The sequence below is a fragment of the Papio anubis genome, chromosome 2 (genome assembly GCF_008728515.1).
Source record: "Papio anubis isolate 15944 chromosome 2, Panubis1.0, whole genome shotgun sequence".
Classification (NCBI taxonomy): Eukaryota; Metazoa; Chordata; class Mammalia; order Primates; family Cercopithecidae; genus Papio; species Papio anubis.
The window spans coordinates 63,326,075-63,345,582 of NC_044977.1; the positions used below are offsets into that span (position 1 = coordinate 63,326,075).

The 19,508-nt window shown below is 36.4% G+C and overlaps 1 long non-coding RNA gene across 3 annotated transcripts in view; it reads right to left on the reverse strand.

The window, feature by feature from the left end:
* The window catches only part of LOC103881958, a 116,632-nt gene that overhangs the window by 85,263 nt on the left and 11,861 nt on the right, over positions 1–19,508 (reverse strand). For all 3 annotated transcript variants that reach the window (XR_004182128.1, XR_004182127.1, XR_004182129.1), the window contains exon 2: positions 7,060–7,186. This is a non-coding gene — a long non-coding RNA (uncharacterized LOC103881958). The remainder of the gene's footprint in view (positions 1–7,059; positions 7,187–19,508) is intronic.

A 19,508-nucleotide genomic window follows, 5' to 3' on the forward strand; every position in this document is an offset into this window, starting at 1 on the left:
GTAAAGATCACATGCTTCAAAGGGCAAAAAGAAGAACTACTGGGCCGGGCGCGGTGGCTCAAGCCTGTAATCCCAGCACTTTGGGAGGCCGAGACGGGCGGATCACGAGGTCAGGAGATCGAGACCATCCTGGCTAACACCGTGAAACCCCGTCTCTACTAAAAATACAAAAAACTAGCCGGGCGAGGTGGCGGGCGCCTGTAGTCCCGGCTACTTGGGAGGCTGAGGCAGAAGAATGGCGTAAACCCGGGAGGCGGAGCTTGCAGTGAGCTGAGATCCAGCCACTGCACTCCAGCCCGGGCTACCGAGCAAGACTCCGCCTCAAAAAAAAAAAAAAAAAAAAAAGAAGAACTACTAATAAGGGTCTAACAAAGATTGCATGCTTCTGAGGGTACAGGACAAAGGGAAAAAGCAGAACCACTGATAAGGGTCTATGTTCAGCAGTGCATGTATTGTCTTCACAAACATCTTAAACAATAGAAAACAGGGTTTGAGAGCAGAGAACCAGTCTGACCACAAATTTACCAGGGTGCAGTTTTTCCCCACCCTAGTAAGCCTGATGGTTCTGCAGGAGACCAGGGCATATCTCAGTCCTTATCTCAACTGCACAAGACAGACATTCCCAGGGCAGCCATTTATAGACCTTCCCCCAGGAATGCATTCCTTTCCCAGTGTATTAATATTAATATTCCTTGCTAGGAAAAGAATTTAGTGGTATCTCTCCTACTTCACGTCCATTTATAGGCTCTCTGCAAGAAGAAAAATATGGCTCTTTTTGCCTGACCCCACAGGCAACCAGAACTTATGGTTGTCTTCCCTTGTTCCATAAAAAATCGCTGTTATTCTGTCCTTTTTCAAGGTACACTGATTTCATATTGTTCAAACACACGTTTTACAATCAATTTGTACAGTTAACACAATTATCACAGCGGTCCTGAAGTGACGTACATCCTCACCTTACGAAGATAACAAGATTAAGAGAGTAAAGTAAAGATAGGCATAAGAAATTATAAAAGTATTATTTGGGAACTAATAAATGTCCACATTAAGATGAAATCTTCACAATTTATGTTCCTCTGCCACAGTTCCAGCCAGTCCCTCCGTTTGCGGTCCCTGACTTCCCACAACACTATGTGTCTGTTTTTGTACCAGTATTATGCTGTTTTGGTTATTGCAGCCCTGTAGAACAGTTTGAAGTCTACAGCTTTTTTTTTTTTCCCCCATAGGATCACCTCGGTTATTTGAGCTCTTTTTTGTTCCATATGAATTTTAGAATACCTTTTTTCTAATCTGTGAAAGATGAGGTTGATAGTTTGATAGAAATAGTGGTTTTTTCTAGTTTTTAGAGGTGTGATGTTTGACTGTTAATTTGCAATCTTTCTAACTTCTCTCCATTTTAATTTATTTAAAAGGATTTTTTTTTCTGCCTTAATTTTGTTGTTTACCAAAACTCATTCAGGAGGAAGTTGTTTATTTCCATGTAATTGTGTGGTTTTGAGAAATCTTTTTGGTGTTGATTTCTATTTTTATTCCACTGTGGTCTGAGAGTATGCTTAGTATGATTTTGATTTTTCTAAAACTTATCAAGACTAGGTTTATGACCCAGCATGTGGTTGATCTTAATATATACTCCACGTGCAGATGAGAAAAATGTATATTCTGTGTTTTTTTGGTGAAGTATTCTATACATGTCTATCAGGTCCATTGGTGAAGTGACTAATTTAAGTTCAAAATTTATTTTATGCCTCAGTGATCTAACACTGTCAGTGGTGTTTTGAAGTCTCCTACTATTATTGTATGGCCACCTAACTCTTGTTTTATGAATCTGTGTGTTCCAATGTAAGGTAAGTACACATTTAGGATAGTTAAGTCTTCTTGTTGAATAGAACCCTTTTTTATATGTAATGACCTTTTTGTCCTTTTTTTCAATGTGGTTGATTTAAAGTCTGTTTTATTTGATATAATAATAGTGACCTATGTACATTTTTGTTTTCTGTTTGCATGTTTTCTGTTTTCATCACTTCTTTGAGCCCATGGGTGTCACTACATGTGAGATGTGAGATGGGTCTCTTGAAGACAGTAGAAGGCTGGCTTTTTTTTTTTTTTTTTTCCTTATTTAACTTGTCACTCCGTGCCTTTTAAGTGGTGTATTTAGACTGTTTACATCTAAGGTTACTATTGATGTATGAGGTTTTCATCCTATCGCAGTGTTGGCACCTGGTTGCTTTGCAATCTTGATTGTGTAGTTGCTTTGGAGTATCAGTGGGCTATATACTCATGTGTGTTTTTGTGGTAACAGGTATCTTTATTTTGCTTCCATGTTTAGAACTCCCTTAAAGATCTCTTGTAAGGCTCATCTAGTGGTAGCAAATTCCTCTAGTGACTGCGTCTCTGGAAAAATATTTTATCACTCCTTCACTTATGAAACTTAGTTTGATGGGATATGAAATTCTTGGTTGGAATTTCTTTTCTTCAAGAATGCTGAAAATGGGTCCACAGTCTCTTCTAGATTGTAAGGTTTTTTCTGGGAAGTTCACGGTTAGCTAGTTCATGTTCCCTTCATATATGATCTGACCCTTTTCTGTAGCTTCCTTTAAGAGTTTTTCATTTGCATTGACCTTGGTGAATGTGTCTTAGGGATTGTCTTCTTGTATAGTATCTCACAGGGATTCTCTAAATTTCTTGAATTTGCATGTCAACCTCTCTGGTGAGATTGGGAAAATTTTTGTGGATTATGTCCTCAAATATGTTTTCCAATTTGCTTACTCTCTTCCTTCTCTCTCAGGAATGTCAATGAGTCAAGTGTTAGGTCCCTTTACATAATCTTATATTTCTTGGATACTTTGTTCATTTTTTAAAAGATTCCTTTTTCTTTATTTCTGTCTCACTAAGTTGATTTTAAGGACTGGTCTTCAGTTCTGAAATTCCTTCCTCAACTTGGTCTAGTCAATTGCTAGGCTTCCAATTGAGTTCCTGTACTGAATTTGTCAATTCCAGAAGTTTAGTTTGGTTATTTCTTAAAATGACTATGTCATCTTTCAAGTCTTCAGTCATTTTTCTGTGTTCTTTGGATTGGATTTCAACTTTTTTTGAATCTTGTTGAGCTTTCTTGACATCCAAATTCTGAATTCTGTGTTTGTCATTTCAGATATTTCAATCTTATTACTTATCCATTTCTAGGGAGCTACTATAATCTTTTAAAGGTAAGGAAATACTCTGACTTTCTGAATTGCCAACGTTCTTGCACTAATTCCTAATCATCTGAGGGTTCTGGTGTTTCTTTTTCTTTTTGAAATTGCTATCATTTAGGTGGAACCTTTTATTTTCATATTCTTTTTTTAACTTGAGGATTTGACTGCAGTGTATATTGTGGGTAATCAATTGGCTTTGTTTCTGAGTGCTTGTAGAGGGTCAAGATTCTCTAAAGTTTCCTTAATTGTGGGTAGTTTCCCATGTTGGGTTTCACAGGCATTCAATTGTGCTGAAAGAATTTTTGTTTGGTGTCGTCATTCATGCTGTGATCCAGCAGATAGTGCTTAAGAGTACGGCCAGTAGGTGGGCTCTTAGCCACACATTTCTTTTGTGTTCCAGTGCATACCCAGCAGTGCTCAGGAGATGGGACACGGAGGATGAGAGATGAGTCCCTCACCAAATTTGTTCCCAGGCTTTGGTGGAGCCCTGCAATTGCTGGTGCCCTGCTCATGTTTCCTTAGGCCCACGGGGGGCTTTGACGGTTTGTGTTCTTATGTCCCACAGGGACATGAGCCGAAGTTTAGGTCACCAGGAGACCTGCAAGTCCCTGGAGACCTGCTGGTTTTCTGAGCTTGGCAAAGTCAGAGTGTGTTGTGGGATATGTCTGAGGGTGGTCTAGTGATGAAGTGTGTCAAGGTTGGAGGATCCCATGGCAGGGCAGCAGTACTGTTTTTTGTTTTTTTGTTTTTGTTTTTGTTTTTTTTTTTTAGAGATGGAGTCTCACTCTGCTGCCCAGGCTGGAGTGCAGTGATGCAATCTTCACTCACTGCAAGCTCCACCTCCCAGGTTCACACCATTCTCCTACCTCAGCCTCCTGAATAGCTGGGACTACAGGCGCCTGCCAGCACGCCTGGCTAATTTTTTTATATTTTTAGTAGAGACAGGGTTTCACTGTGTTGGCCAGGATGGTCTCAATCTCCTGACCTCGTGATCAGGGCGGCCAGTACTGTAAATGTGCAGCTGGTGTGGCACCTGTGGTCCTGGGCTGTTATCCCAGCAGACAGCTGTGGGGACTGCCCTGCTTGCACCCTGTTCACCGAGTCCCCTTCCAGCAATGACTCCAGGAGCAGGCCCAACCAGCTGGACTTGTCTCATGCCTCTATGCGCAGATTACTGGGATGTTCCAGGTGTTCCAGGCCATGGATCTCCCTGGGAAAGGGGCTGTGGCTGGCTAACAGGCTGTCTTTCCCAGACTGATGTTGTGGAGGGAGGGACACTCATCTCCTGCAGCAGCACACATGAACCCATGCTACACTCTGCTTGATGTTCTATGAGTGGGGCTCCTCCCCAACTTGAACTCAGGCTGCAGATCTCAGCTTGATACCTCTGGGTAGTGTGCTCAAATCCTGGGGAATTGGGACCAGACTTGCAGTTTTGCCCTCTGTCCTCTCAAGGTCAAGTGCAGGCTGTGCTGGGCATGCCTGACTGCTCTCAGGCTACCTGCAAAACACTCAGGCAGGCCAGGGGAGGCCATGCTGTGGGCGCCCCGCCTGTAGGAGTGGCCAGGCGGTCAGTCTGGGAGGGGCCTGCAGACAAGAGGTTGCCTGGATCAGATGTACCCTGAACCTGTGGGAGAGGCAGCCCCTCTCTCTCCTGGCCCAACAGTCAGCAGGGACTGGAGTCACTTAGAGCAAGATGGAGAGCCTTGGGAGATGGGGGTCTCTGGCTGCCTTTTGCTGCAGTCGCACTGCACACCAGGAAACTTTCTGGGCTCTGCCAAGATTCTAGCTGAATCTCTGCCTGCTCTCTGGTAAATTCCCCCTGCAAATTCAAATGTCTATGGAGGTCTAGGGATCTCTTGTAGCTAGGATCGCAGAGGGCCTAGCAGGATTGTGGTCCCTTGGAGCTCCTTCACTCACCCTTTCCTTAGGACCTGTTCAGTACTGACAGCTGATCCTGGAGCTTGGTGACTCCAGAGTTCCTAGATTCCTCCCTCTTTATCCACAGTGTCTGTATATTCTCTGTACCAACTTTCAGTTTTTCCCCTCAAAAGATCTGTTCAAAGTGTGAAGGTTTTGGGTTCTCTTGGCAGGAGAAGCGTTTCCAAGCTGTTTCTTTTTTTTTTTTTTTGAGATGGATTCTCACTCTTTCGCCCAGGCTGGAATGCAATGGTGCTATCTTGGCTCACTGCAACCTCTGCCTCCCAGGTTCAAGTGATTCTCCTGCCTCAGCCTCTGAAGTAGCTGGGATTACAGGCATGCGCCACCACGCCTGCCTAATTTTTTGTATTTTTAGTAGAGATGGGGTTTCTCCATGTTGGTCAGGCTGGTCTCGAACTCCCAAACTTAGGTAATCCTCCAACTTTGGCCTCCCAAAGTTCTGGGATTACAGGCATAAGCCACTGTGCCCGGCCTCCAAGCTGTTTCTTTTGTCAGGTATCTTAGTTGTCCCTTGATTCTGTTTTTTATGACTACAATAATTCCAAGCCTGCTCATTTGCAAGTAAACTGTGGAGCAGGAGAGTGGGGGATAGGAATACGACTAATTACAATGGCACAAAAGTCACTGTTATTACTCAGATACATCCATTTTTCTTGAATGACTGCTACCAGATTGTTGTAAACCTTTGTTTAATTTCCAGATTTGATTTTGACAATTTTTGTTAGTACTCATTGCTGTTATGGAGGAGTATGTTTCCCCAGCTTCATACTTTAAAACTTCTGCTGACATCACTTCTCAGGATAGTTCAATTTTAATCCAAATAGTTTCATTTATAGCATTTGGGCCTGGAGTATATCCACTTCCAAGATGTCTTCTTCACTTATTGGTCTGGCACTGGGGTGTATCATGACTGCTCTATTTCTTTCTTCACATGCTTTTTCATGCTCCAGAGCCTCCCCACATGTCTGGGGCTGCCTCACAGCATGGTGGTATCACAGTATTTTGTAAATGATAGCTTGATTTTTTCATGAGACCAAGTTAAAAGCTGCCAGCCTTATTACGGGAAATAGCATCATTTCTACCGTAGTCTATTGATAAATGCGGGTACAAACTAACCCAGACTAAATAGTTTCTATCTCTTAATGAAGGAGTACCAATGAATTTGTGGTACTCCATAAATCTGCCATCATACATTAGCTATTTTATCTTCACAAAATGTTATGGAATATTTATTATGATTATTCTCACTTTCCAAATGCCAAACTGAGACAAGCAAGTTAAAATATATAAAAAGCATGAAGCAGTGATTTGCATCTATTTTATTGTATTCTCTTCTAACTCTAAATTTACGTTCTTTGGTGATTACAGGTTAGATAAGCATTTCCCAAAATCTTTTTCCCGGAACCATTGTACCTAGGAATTTTCTGAAAAAGAAAAGTGATATATTCTAAAGTATTTTAGAGACAAAACGAAGATCAGTATATTTGATGCCTTTTTTAGAGGCTCGCAATGTATATTTTCATGAGTTCTCCTCCTCTCCCTACAAATAACTTTTGAGTAACTAACAGCTCTTTGATTTCCATAGACTATTCATGGAACACACACTTTGGGAAAGGCTTAGTATACGATAATACTTAACATTTACAGAATTAACTTTAAGAAGGGTAATCATCAACGAGCATCTCTGATGTTTTGGGACTTAAGTAAATGGTTATGTTTCCAGGCATGAAGTTGTACTGTATGTCTTAAACAGGTCGGTGGGTGGGGTAAAGTGTAGACACATATTATTCATTTACCTAGTTAGTGACCTTAGCAGAGCTCAGTTATTGTGGGAAGGGTTGTTTTATACGGGTGGTAAGGAACATAGTACTTAGGAAAATGGACTGGCAACACCATAGCTGCCGCTTTTCAAATCCTGGCTTCTTACCTTCCTGAAAGTATGGGATCAGACAAATCTGTCTCTGACTCCCCAGCTGTAAAATGAAGATAAAAGTGATGCTCACTCCATAGGAGTGAATCGAGATTTGCTTCCTCTGTGTGTCTACGATGATAAACTGAAGAAGTAAAAAAAGAGAACAAAGCTGACTTTTTCAGTTTTAGAATAATCATGTAATTCTCAGGCAGTTTGCAGACTAACCATGTATTTTTTCTTTAAATCCATTATATATTGAATTCATTCATGATTAAAATACATTATTGAATAAAAAGAACCAATTGCAAATGAATATGTACATGTAGTTTTACTATGTTATTGAAAAATTAAACATATGTAGGGTAAAAATCTGTTAAAATATGCATCAAAGTATTTAACATTTTGTACCTTTTGGGGCAATTATATGGGATTTATTCCCATTGCTATAGGTTTCTGAAGTACATTTTAAACAACCATACAGATACTTTTATAAATTCAGAAAAAAATTAAAAATTCGACTGTGTCCTAATAACAAAAAGCATTTGAAAAAATTGAAACCTAATTGCATAGATTTAAATATTAATAAGCTGTACTCTTAAATGCCAAAATGACTGTCACCCTAGTTAAACATCTTTCCCAAGATGTTGAGAATAAGAATATAGTACTGATATGTGATTATTAAAGATAAAATATAAATTTTTATTTAATGTATTATTAAATGCAATTAGAAACACAGACATCTCAAAATAACCATATTTAACAATTTTTTAGTAAATATTTGGTGAGTCATATAAGGACCTTACCTCTTGGGTGTAATTAGGTAATATAAGTTTCTTTAACTAGAAAGCCTAGTACAGTGCCATCAAATAATTCAACATGCTAATGGAAATAATGTTTATTATTTTTTAAGTTGAAAAACAACTGTGTTTATATATTTTCTACACACAAATTGTTGTAGAATAAGAGAAATAAAAGACAACTACTTAAAACAATTGGTTGAGTTCTATCAAATTTAGTTGAAAACCATGTTTGCCCCTAAAGATTAAAAGTCTCTATGAATTCAACAGTTTAGCACTTTTGCTTCAGTGAAATGAGCTTACAGATTTGCATGTCATTTTAATTCATGTCAGAAATGCTCATGATAATGAAAGTTTAAAAAATTCAGTGGTGAAATAGTATCAAGAACATCAAACACATTTATTGCTTGCCATAAAAATGACATAATATAAAATGCAGTTAATATATTAAAAAGGCATCTTATTTATTATAACAATTAAAATATCAAAGCTTAATAACTAATAAACTCTGAGAGAACTTTGTTTTCCAGTGAAAGCTTTTTCGGATAAAAGATAATTTTGGTAAGAATGTTTTCCATGAAATACCTACGATCATGGCAGCTATTTGTTGTACTTAGTAAATGCCGAAAAACACTTTTCCTGGTGTACAAGTAGCTTAAATATGCATTCTGCAATCTTCTTGAGAAATTTTAGCCAAGTCTAATTAAATGTTTCTAATTAAAATGGTATAGATAGGAAGAAAATTAATGGCTTTGTTTGAACTATTTGTTTATTTCATCATCAAGTGTACTGGATATAATTGCAATGGCAAGAAGAAATCATCAAAATTATTCTTTACCCTGTTGATTTCCAGTTATATCAATTCATTCACACCCTTCATTTTTCTAGCTTTAAAAGAAAACAGAAGCAGCTAAATATAAGACTTTGACCTAGGGGATTCTTTTCCCCAAAACTATTAGCTAGAAACAACATGTATTGAACAAAATAAAGGTTAAGCTTCAATTAAGCATTCTAAATATACTTAGTGATATATTGAAAAACTCATAATGTTACCACCCACACAATTCACCAAAAGCTTTGAATACAGTAAATTATAACAGAGGCCAAAAGAGTGCTCAGATGGTTTATTGCATCATGTGGCTTTCTCTGGTTAATTATGATTGCCCTTACATTATATATAGTTGTTTATAAGAGAAAAAATATGTATTCCAAAAAGAAATAAATATAACTATTTCATAAATGCTGCCAGCATTGTAGAAAGTCTTCCAAGGAATGGTTGAATTTAAAGCCACATATATACTTACTTTTTTCTCCTCAGATTCAAATGCATTTTCTAGAGCCTAAAACTTAACTGAAACTAGTTCATGTACTTGCTACATTCAAGTCCTGTGTTGCAGCAAGCATACTAGTCGTTCATTTTCTGCCAAAATTGCGTGATTAATCTGTGGGTTCAAAATCAAAATAGAAACTCAGCAATAAAATACAGGTTGAAGAGGACTATTTTCGATGGAGGAAGTGGAGATCATCTCGTGATTCTTGAGGGAAACATTCTTTCTCTCTGCTTTTCTACTTCTGAGAAATATTTATGACACTGGCCTGAGCACAATTCTCAGATTCCTGACTGTGAGCTTTCTTGCCGTATCTTTTTAAAAACTAGACTTTTCTTGATGATCTGGAAATGGTTGGGAACTCAACTGACACTCATGGAGTTCAGTGAAAAGGCTTCAACATCGTAATAATTCCTGCCACAGAGGTTCGGCAATGACTCTCTCACCCAGTTGCTGTAGGGCTTGTCTGTGCTACTCCCCCAATTGCACAACTTAGTAATTTTGGTAAAAGTTTCCATAAATTCAGTGAGGAGAATGATCCAAAGTTATCTGGCATCATGCATGTATTAACGCACTCTCTCATCTTGAAGAAGGTACTATTATTACCATTTTAGGAGTGTGTAAACTGAGTTTGTATGTATTGATTTTCCTAAATTCACATAAATAATGAGAAAGAGAGCCAGGAATCTAACTCTGGTAAATCTGATTTTATAGCTCTCCTCTTCCCAATATATTTTATTGCCATGATTAAAGATTTGTGTGTCTCTGTGTGTGTGTATGTATGTGTGTCTGTGTGTGTGTGTGTGTGTGTGTGAGAGAGAGAGAGAGAGAGAGACAGAAAGAAATACAGAGAGAAAAGAAGGAAAATTTTTTCTTCTTCCTAATATTTGGAAAGATTTTCTTTCTTTTTTTTTTCTTTTTTGAGACGGAGTCTCGCTCTGTCGCCCGGGCTGGAGTGCAGTGGCCGGATCTCAGCTCACTACAAGCTCCGCCTCCCGGGTTTACGCCATTCTCCTGCCTCAGCCTCCCGAGTAGCTGGGACTACAGGCGCCCGCCACCTCGCCCGGCTAGTTTTTTGTACTTTTTAGTAGAGACGGGGTTTCACCGGGTTAGCCAGGATGGTCTCGATCTCCTGACCTCGTGATCCGCCCGTCTCGGCCTCCCAAAGTGCTGGGATTACAGGCTTGAGCCACCGCGCCCGGCCTGGAAAGATTTTCTTTACATTTTGTAACTTCATCTGGATGTCTTTATAAAATTTAACTTTTGAAAAAATGTGTTGATACTTGGAATTCTTGATTCATCAGCTTTCAAAGATACCTATTTATATATGGCAATTAGGACTCCAATAGGTCATGGTGGATTTATACTGTATCCGCTTAACCAACCTGGAACAATATTTTCCAGATCCCTGTGCCGTATGTAGTATCTGGTTAGCATGGGACACCACAGACATTTTACATTGAAGCAGTAGCCATATATACATATATTTTTACACGCGGAAGATCGGTGCAGGGAATTAGACACTGTAGCTCTCCTGATCTGTTGCATCTTTTCCATCTTACCTTTTTGCTGTGGGACAGAAGCTGAAGTTTAGCTTCTTAAGTTTGTGCCACATTCCCACCTTCAGCTCCTCTAAATCCCAGGCCAGGTGTGTGCTCAGCTCTGAGATGAAGAACATCAGTTTCTCCTACAGGCCACCCCCACCTCATCAAAGCCAGAGGACTGGAGGTGGTGAGAGGCTAGTGTCGATTCCAATCCGTTCTCAGAGATTTCCCCTTTGTCCTTGCTTTTCCTACATCATGTTTGGCTTTCTTCCCAACTGCCTTCCCTGTGGGTATTTCAGGCTCTAGCAAGAAACACAGAAGCAACAGTCTTACATACATGAGTTAGCTTCCACAATTGTAAAAGGTCCAATCCGTACAATAAATCTGGCTCAATGACTCTACTTCTGTGATTGTTCCCTGGTTGATATGGTGTCTATACAATGTCTGTTTATCTCCCCTATTCCCAACCCTGGCCTCTACCACATGCTTTGATTGGTTTCACCCTTATTCTTGTTTTCTCTATACATGTAACTGATTATTTTCTCTTCAATTTATCCCTAAACTATTTGTATGTGACTTTCCTTTATCTTCTATGTCTATTATTTTTCTCAAATGTGTTAAGCACATCTTCTTTTCAATTTCATTCCACTCAGTTTTCTGGAGCTGATCTTATTCACCCTTGCTGTGCTTTAAAGAGTGACTGATTTTCATTTTATTCCTGTAAATGTGATTTTTGCTTTCACAATGTTAGTGTTTATCTCTTCCATGTCTTCACTAAGGCCTTTCAGCTTATTTTTTAGTTCATAATTTTGTTGTTTTTCTTATCTTGTTTAAACTCCTTGAAACATTGAAATATGACTCTTTTTTTTGTATTTCCAGTAGCACTTATGTATAAGTCATAATTTAAATTTGCTTTGCTGTATAACTTTTATGGCTTGAATTGTTTTTCTCCTGACTGTTTTTCATCCCTCTTAAGTCTTATGCAGATGATTCTGTAGCTTCCATAGCGTTTGTTGCTGTGGTTACTCATTTTTAAATAGGAGTACTTTTTTTCCAGACCAGATAATCTTTGAAGAATAGTGTCAGGAAGTAGTTGGGAATGTGGGGTGGATCAGCCAGCCTCTAGGATGTTAGTCCATTGCTTCAGAACACATTCTCAGAAATAACCTGCTCCACAGCATATCTGTATTCTGGCCTTGCTCAGAGTGGAAACTGATTTGTCATGAGTCCTTCTAATGATGTAAACTGAATCCCATCCAGGTTTAATTGGCACTGTCACAATGACATTCTGACTCCTGCCATATGTCTTTTCTGTGCATTTCCTCATTTGGCCCTGCCACTCACGTGTTATGATATTGTGGAAGGCAGAGATTAGGAAGGCTCTAGCAGCACATCTTACACAACTAGTATGATGATGTTCAAAGAGAGGAATTTATTTTCCTCCTCAGGATGTGAAAGATACTTTCGGACAACTCTGAATAGTTGTTCTGAAATATTTACAAACATCATTGTGTTTTCCTGTGTCTAGTTTTAATTTTCAACGCATTTTTAGGCTTTTCTTAATTGTGATTCGGCATTATTTCTATTTTCTAGTTTATGAAAAATATTCGTTTTTTCTTTTACTCTTTCTCTTTTTTATTGTCAGTTGGTTTGAAAGATGAAAATTACACAGAGACTCTCTTTACTTAGGACAAGAACTTGCATTATTTTTCACCAAAAATATAAATAATTAAATAGTATGACCAATTATTGCCTGCTGCCTATCTCTACTATATCATCAGTAAGTACTTAAGTCCTTGAATTAGCAGTTTCTGCTCCATTAAACCCAATTAGGACCAAACCTTAAACACGAAGAGCTCAAACTTCAAGAAGTTAGGCTCTTAATTTGAAGTCTATAATATGTCTAGAGATGAACTGCTTGTCAGATGTACATTGTAGACTCTCTCCATGTTTCTAATTGTTGGGTAGAATCCCGTTTACATCCAGTCCAAACACTTAGCCATCACAGAGTGGTTAATGGGAATCTGAACCAAATGAAGGTGTTGCCATTTACTTGATGAGCATCATCGGTGCCTACAATCGTTTTTGACATGCTTCTACAATCTCATCATTTCCCCTTGAAAGTCTACACCAGGAAAAATTGTACCTAAGTCTACCAACTGAAATTTGTGACTTGCTCTGTTCATCTGAATCTTTGGAAAAGCCAGTCCCATAGCCAATGTATACTTCTTAGTTCTGGCCTATTTGTTCCTCCCTTTCCTTACCAGCTTATTTTTTCTGAGGTTCATGGACTGCCCTACATTCAAACCTAAGCAGGGTACATCCACTCTATAATAATGGGAAAAAATCAGTGTCACAGTTATAATCTTACATATGATGATAGATACCAGCTAGGAAACAACTGCTCTGCTACAACAGTGTCACTCCTGATGAAAAGAAAAATGAATGTGATTAGGTAATTCTGATATCATTCTATGTAAATCGGTTTAGTTATGTAATTGCTCATGAAAAGCTAAGGTGTTTGTTAACTAAGTTCAACAATGCTATTGACAAATCCAGTCACTAGCATTTCCATTATTGCAATTGCCCCCATTTTCTTTCTGAAAATGGGAAAAAGATGATAGAAGAATTTAAGCAGAAAATCTCATTTGCTCACAAAAGCATTTAGCATTTGAATAGCATTATTGTGTAAACTCACATTATCTCATTTAAAGTGATTTAATGGAGACTGAAGCAAGCTTTGTTTACATACCTACCATAAGCCCTGTAAGAAGCTCAGAGAGTATTTCCATTTGCTTATTGAATATATAAGCACTTCAGTGAGAAAGAACATTGTGACAACATATATCCTGTCCATTATTGTGAACCTACTGTGTTGTACTACAATGAGTGATAAGCTATTCAAGTCTTGATTCTGTCATATGTTGTACATAAGATTTTTTACAATTCATCTAATTTCTCGTCCCAAGTTTTTTCATGATAAAAAAAAGTAATGCCTGACTCAGGGGCTGTATCAAGGGTTAAAAGAGAATGCTTTGTTTAAAGCCATGTATCATTATGTAAGTATAAATATAAATCACATAGCTGGAGAAATCAAAAAGTCTTCAAAGAGAATATATGAACCAAGTCTTGAAAGATGAGCACAACTTACCTAGATATAGAAGTGTAGAAAGGGGGGTTTCAGGCAGATAGAACAGTATATGCAAAGGCACAAAAGAATGGTAAAGACAGGTAAAGGGAAAATTGAAGAGTTGAGTGCAAATTAACAAGCTGTAGGGTAAATTCAGAAGAAATAATGAGCAAGAGATAGAAAAGTAGGTGGGGATTAGAAACTGTCTTTATCCCATGCCTACTACTTAAGCTAATTTTGCAAAATTGTGCTCAAATCTTATCCTCAAATTTTTAATTCATTAGTTTTATTTTGAGCAAGGTGCACAATTCAAATCTAGCAGGTTTTTTTGGTGTTTTATTTTTCTACAGTTAATAATTTTATTTGGGCATTTAAAGATGTAAAAGGAATACCTTGGCTATATAGCTGTAAGCAGCATACACAGTCATGTGCTGAGTAATGATGTTTCAGTCAATGACTGACCATGTATAGAATGGCAGTCTCATAAGATTATAATCCTGTATTTTTACTGTCCTTTTTCTATATTTAGATACATACGTGATCACCTTTGTGTTACAATTGCCTACCGTATTGAGTAGAATAAGATGCTGTACAAGTTTGTAGCCCAGGAGCAAAAGGCTACTATATAGACTAGAAATGTCATAGGCTATATCACCTAGGTTTGTGTAAGCAGAGCCAGTCCTCCAATATCCATAGATTCTGCATCCATAGATTCAACCAAACACAGATAAAAAATATTTGGAAAGCTAAATCAACACAACAATAAAAACAATACCAATTTAAAATACAATATAACAACTATTTGCATAGAATTTACAGTGTATTAGGTATTATAAGTAATCTACAGATAATTTAAGTATACGAGGAATATACATGGTTTATATATGAATCATGTGACATTTAATATAAGGAATTTCAGAATCCATGGATTTTGGTATCTGTGGGGAATCCTGGAACCAATCTCCTTTTACTGCAAAATGACTGTACACTCTATGATGTTTGCACAATGACTTAATTCCCTAGTGATGTATTTCTCAAAATGTACCTCCATTATTAAATGAGACATTACTGTACTTGAATCTTGCTTGTTTTACTTTTTAATCTACTCTGACAGTCTCTGTCTTTATAATAGAAATGCTTTGACCATTTACATTTACTATGATTATTGACATAGTTGGGTTACAATATATCATCTTACAATCTATTTTCTATTTGTGACATATTATTAATCTACTTTTCCTTATTTACTGCCTTCTTTTGGATTAATTATGCTTTTATAATTTCATTTTATCTCTTTGGTAGATCAATAATTCCTTTTTAGTAGTTGTTTTAGAGTTTATAGGATATACCTTTAATGTAATAAGTCTATCTATAGGTAATATTATACCATTTCAAGGATGTAATTTTAAAAACAGATAATAATGTTATGCTTCCTTTTCCATCCTTTGTGCTATTATTTGTATATTTTATTTCTACGTGTGTTATAAACTAGCGTATACATTGTTATTATGTTTGCTTTACATAGTCATATTTTTAATATACTTTAAAAATAGGGGGAAAAAACCTCATATATTTATACATCAATTTCCTGTTTGCATGGTTTTTCATTCCTCTGTGAAGATCTAGATTTTCATATGGAATCTTTTCCCTTCTGCCTGTAGGAGTTTAACATTTCCTCAAGGGTAGGTCTGCTGGTGATAAATGCTTCTTGAATGATTATGCTTGAAGAGTCTTTATTTTGTCTTCATTAGTGAAAGATATTCCCGCTATGAATGCTGGGTTGACAGATTATTCTTTCTGTACTTTGAAGATGCTATTCCGCTGTCTTCTGGCTCACTTTGTTTCTTATGAGAACTCTTCTGCCATTCTTATCTTACTCCTCAGTATGTAACGTGTCTTTTTTCTTTTTCTGACTGCTGTTAGCACGTGTCTTTATCAGTTGCTTCCAGAAATTTTATTTCAATGTGGCTTAATGTAGTTTTTTTAATGTATCTTGTGCTTGGGATGTATATGAATTTTCAGATCTCTTTATTTCTAGTTTCCTTCAAATTTTGAAAAATTCAGACATTATATCTTTAAAATTTGTTTTGTTTTGTTCTCACTCTCCTTGTTCTCCTTCAGAAACTACAGTTGCCCATGTATTAGGTCACTTAAAATTATCCCACAGTTCAATAATATTCTGCTTATTTTTTAGTTTCTTTTTTCTGTTTCATTTTAAACAGTGTCTAATTCTATTTCCACAAGTTCATCAGCCTTTCACTTTCAACTCCATTTCTGCAGCTTAGAGTGTGTCCTTTGAGTTCCATATTAGTTCTCTGCTTCTCTACTGCTGCCTGGAAACAGTCTCCATGCAGTAAGCTGCTCTAACTGAAGAATTCACTTGACTTACTTCCACTATTTCAGGAGTTACTGCTCTGCACTGCATGATGTTCTATGTTGGAAATAACTGTTTCATATGTTTTGTCCAATTTTCTAATTGTTTGTGGTAGACAGGATAAACATACCTTGGCTGAAAGTAGATATACTATTTTAAACACATCTCCAATATACAAAAAACTTAACGATAAAAGGATGAAAACAGACTATTCCCACATTAATCCACACCAAAGAGGTGGACCTATATTGATATCAGATCAAATAGATTTCAGAACAATGAACACTACCTGAAATAAAAAGGGTTATTGGATGATGATGAAAGATCAATTCAGTAAGATGAGACAACAAACCAAACATTTATGTATCTAGTGACAGAGCTTCAATATTCATGACAAAAACTGACCAGACAGAAGAAATGGACAAATCTGCAGTCATAGTTGAAAATCTGTATGCCTTTCTATTAATAAGTTATAAAACAAATAGACAAAAAGTTAGAAAGCATATTGAACAGTGATATCAATCAATTTGAACTAATTGACCTATTTGAAATTACTAGAAAATTCTACCCAACAAATAGTAGAATATACATTATTATGAAGTACACCAGGACAGACCACATTCTCAGTAAAGGACAAGTCTCCAGTATATTTGATCTGATTCAATTAATACAAAATATGTTCAAAGACAATATACAAATTAAATTAGAAACCAATCAAGCTATTTTCAAAATCTCCAAATTCATGGAGCCAAAAAATTATCATTTCTACTATCTCATGGGTCAAAGACATATTAATGCCAGGTGTGGCTTACATCTATAATCTCAGCACTTTAGGAGGCCAAGCCAGGAAGATTGCTTGAGCCCAGAAGTTTGAGACCAATATGGACAACATACTGAGACCCCATGACTCCAACTACATTTTTAGAAAATTAGCACAGCTACTTTGATATATTGGAGATTGAGGTGGGAAGATCACTTGAGCCCAGGAGTTTGAGGCTGCAATGAGCCATGATGATGCTGCTGCATGGGGCAAAAGAGCAAGACCCCGTCTCAAAAAAAAAAAAAACAAAACTAGAATTTATTGTAATTTGGATAAAAATGAAAAAGTGGCATATCAAAATTAGTGGGATACACTAAACCAGTGTCTAAAGAAAATTTTATAGCTCTAAACCCCTATGTTACAAAAGAAAAGAAGTTTCAAATAAATGACCCAAAGTATCATCTTAAGAAACTAAAAAAGAAGAACAAATTATGCCTAAAATAAGAAAAAGAAACGTAAATTAACCAAACAGAAAACATAAAAAATAGAGAAAAATCAATAAGACTAAATATTGATTCTTTGAAATGGCCAATAAAAATGATTAACCACTAGTTAACACTATACTTAATGGTGAAATACCATTTATTAGTATCAGAAATGTAAATAGTGAAAAATTTGACAAAAATTGTGAAAGATTTGTGCAATGTAAACCTCGAAATATTGCTCAGAGAAATTAAATAAGATCTGAATAAATGTTCACGTATCACATGAATCAATATTGTCAACAATTTTACTTCTCCCCAAATTTATTATTGATTTAATTAAATCTCAAGCCATATCCTAACATGATTATTTGTAGAAATTAACAGAGTGATTCTAAACTCCATGTGAAAATTAAAAGGCCAACAATGCTGAAAACGAAACAAAGTAAAACTTACACTACTAAATTTTGACTTGTTGAAAACTATAGTAATCAAAGCAGTGTAGCATTGATGTAAAGACAAATGGATTAATAGAACAGAATAGAGAGTTCAGAAATAGAGCCGAGCATATATGGTCAATTTTTTGATACATATGCTAAAGAAAATCAATGGAAAAATTGTAATCATTTCAACAAATACTTCTAGAACAATTAAATAGCCATTTGCAATCAGTTCACCATATAAAAATTAACACTACCTCATGTACAAAATTGAAACTATACCATATACAAACACTTACTTCAAGTAAACCAACTGTACCATAGTTCTAAACATGCCAGCTAAAACTGTATAATTTCCAGAAGAAAACAAGGAAACATCTTAGTTTCTTGGGTTTGGCGAAGATTTCTTAAACATAACAAAAATAGACATATAAAATGGAAACAATATATTTGACTTCATTAAAATTTAAAACCTTTGCATTTCAAAAGACACTGTTATAAATATAAAAAGACAAGTCACAGGCTGAGAATATTTGCACAACGTATATCTGACAACACTCATAGGTATAGTATATAAAGAGCTTTTACAAGTCAGTCAGTAACAAAAAGAGAAACAATGTCAAAAAATGGAAAATAACTTGAATAGACATATCACCAAAGAAAATATACAGATGGCAAATAAGTACATAAAATATTCTCAACATCATTAATCATTAGAGAGATACAAATTAAAGCCACAATGAGATACCTGTACATTTCTACCTGAATGACTAATTGAAAAGGTTGACCATAATAAGGGTTGTCAAAAATGTAAAAGAACTGGAATTCTCATACCGCACTGATGGGAATGTAAACTGGTACAACTGCTTGGAAAATGATTTCTCAATTTCTCAAAAATTTAAACATATGTCTCCCATATGACTTAGACATTATACTGTGAGGTTTTTATGCAGTGTAAATAAAAGTATGTTCATGTAAAAACATGGAGATGAATGTTTATAGCAGTTTTATTTGTCATAGTTTCAACTGGAACCCAAAAGCCCATCAACAGTGAATGGATAAATGAATTGTGGTATATTCATAAATCAGGATGTTACTCAGCAGCAAACCTGAATAAACCATTGACATATGCAATAACATGGATGGATTAAAAAATAATTATATTGAAGGCAAAAAGTCAGGCCCCAAACAACTACGTACTCAATAATTCCATTCATATAAAATTTCAGAAAAGAAACCCAATCTTTAGTGATAGAAAAACATAGCAATGTTTTCCTAGCTGTGTGGGGAGGGCAGGAAAGAGGGAGTGAGAGAGTGTGGCAGGGGAAATTTTTGCAAGGTGTGATTGTTATGTTCATGATCTTAATTGTAGCGATGATATCTGTATACATGTGTATACATATGTCAAAACTTGTCAATTTATACACTTTATATATGAAGCAGGTTATTATTGGCTAATTATACTTCAGTAGACCATTAATACCAAAAAATTAAACCAATACTTAAGCAAAACCAAATAAGCTAATGTTTAAGCAAAACATAAAATTTTTAAATTTTATTTATAAAAACCTCCCAAGTTTAAGCAGACATGAGAACAACTCCAGCATTT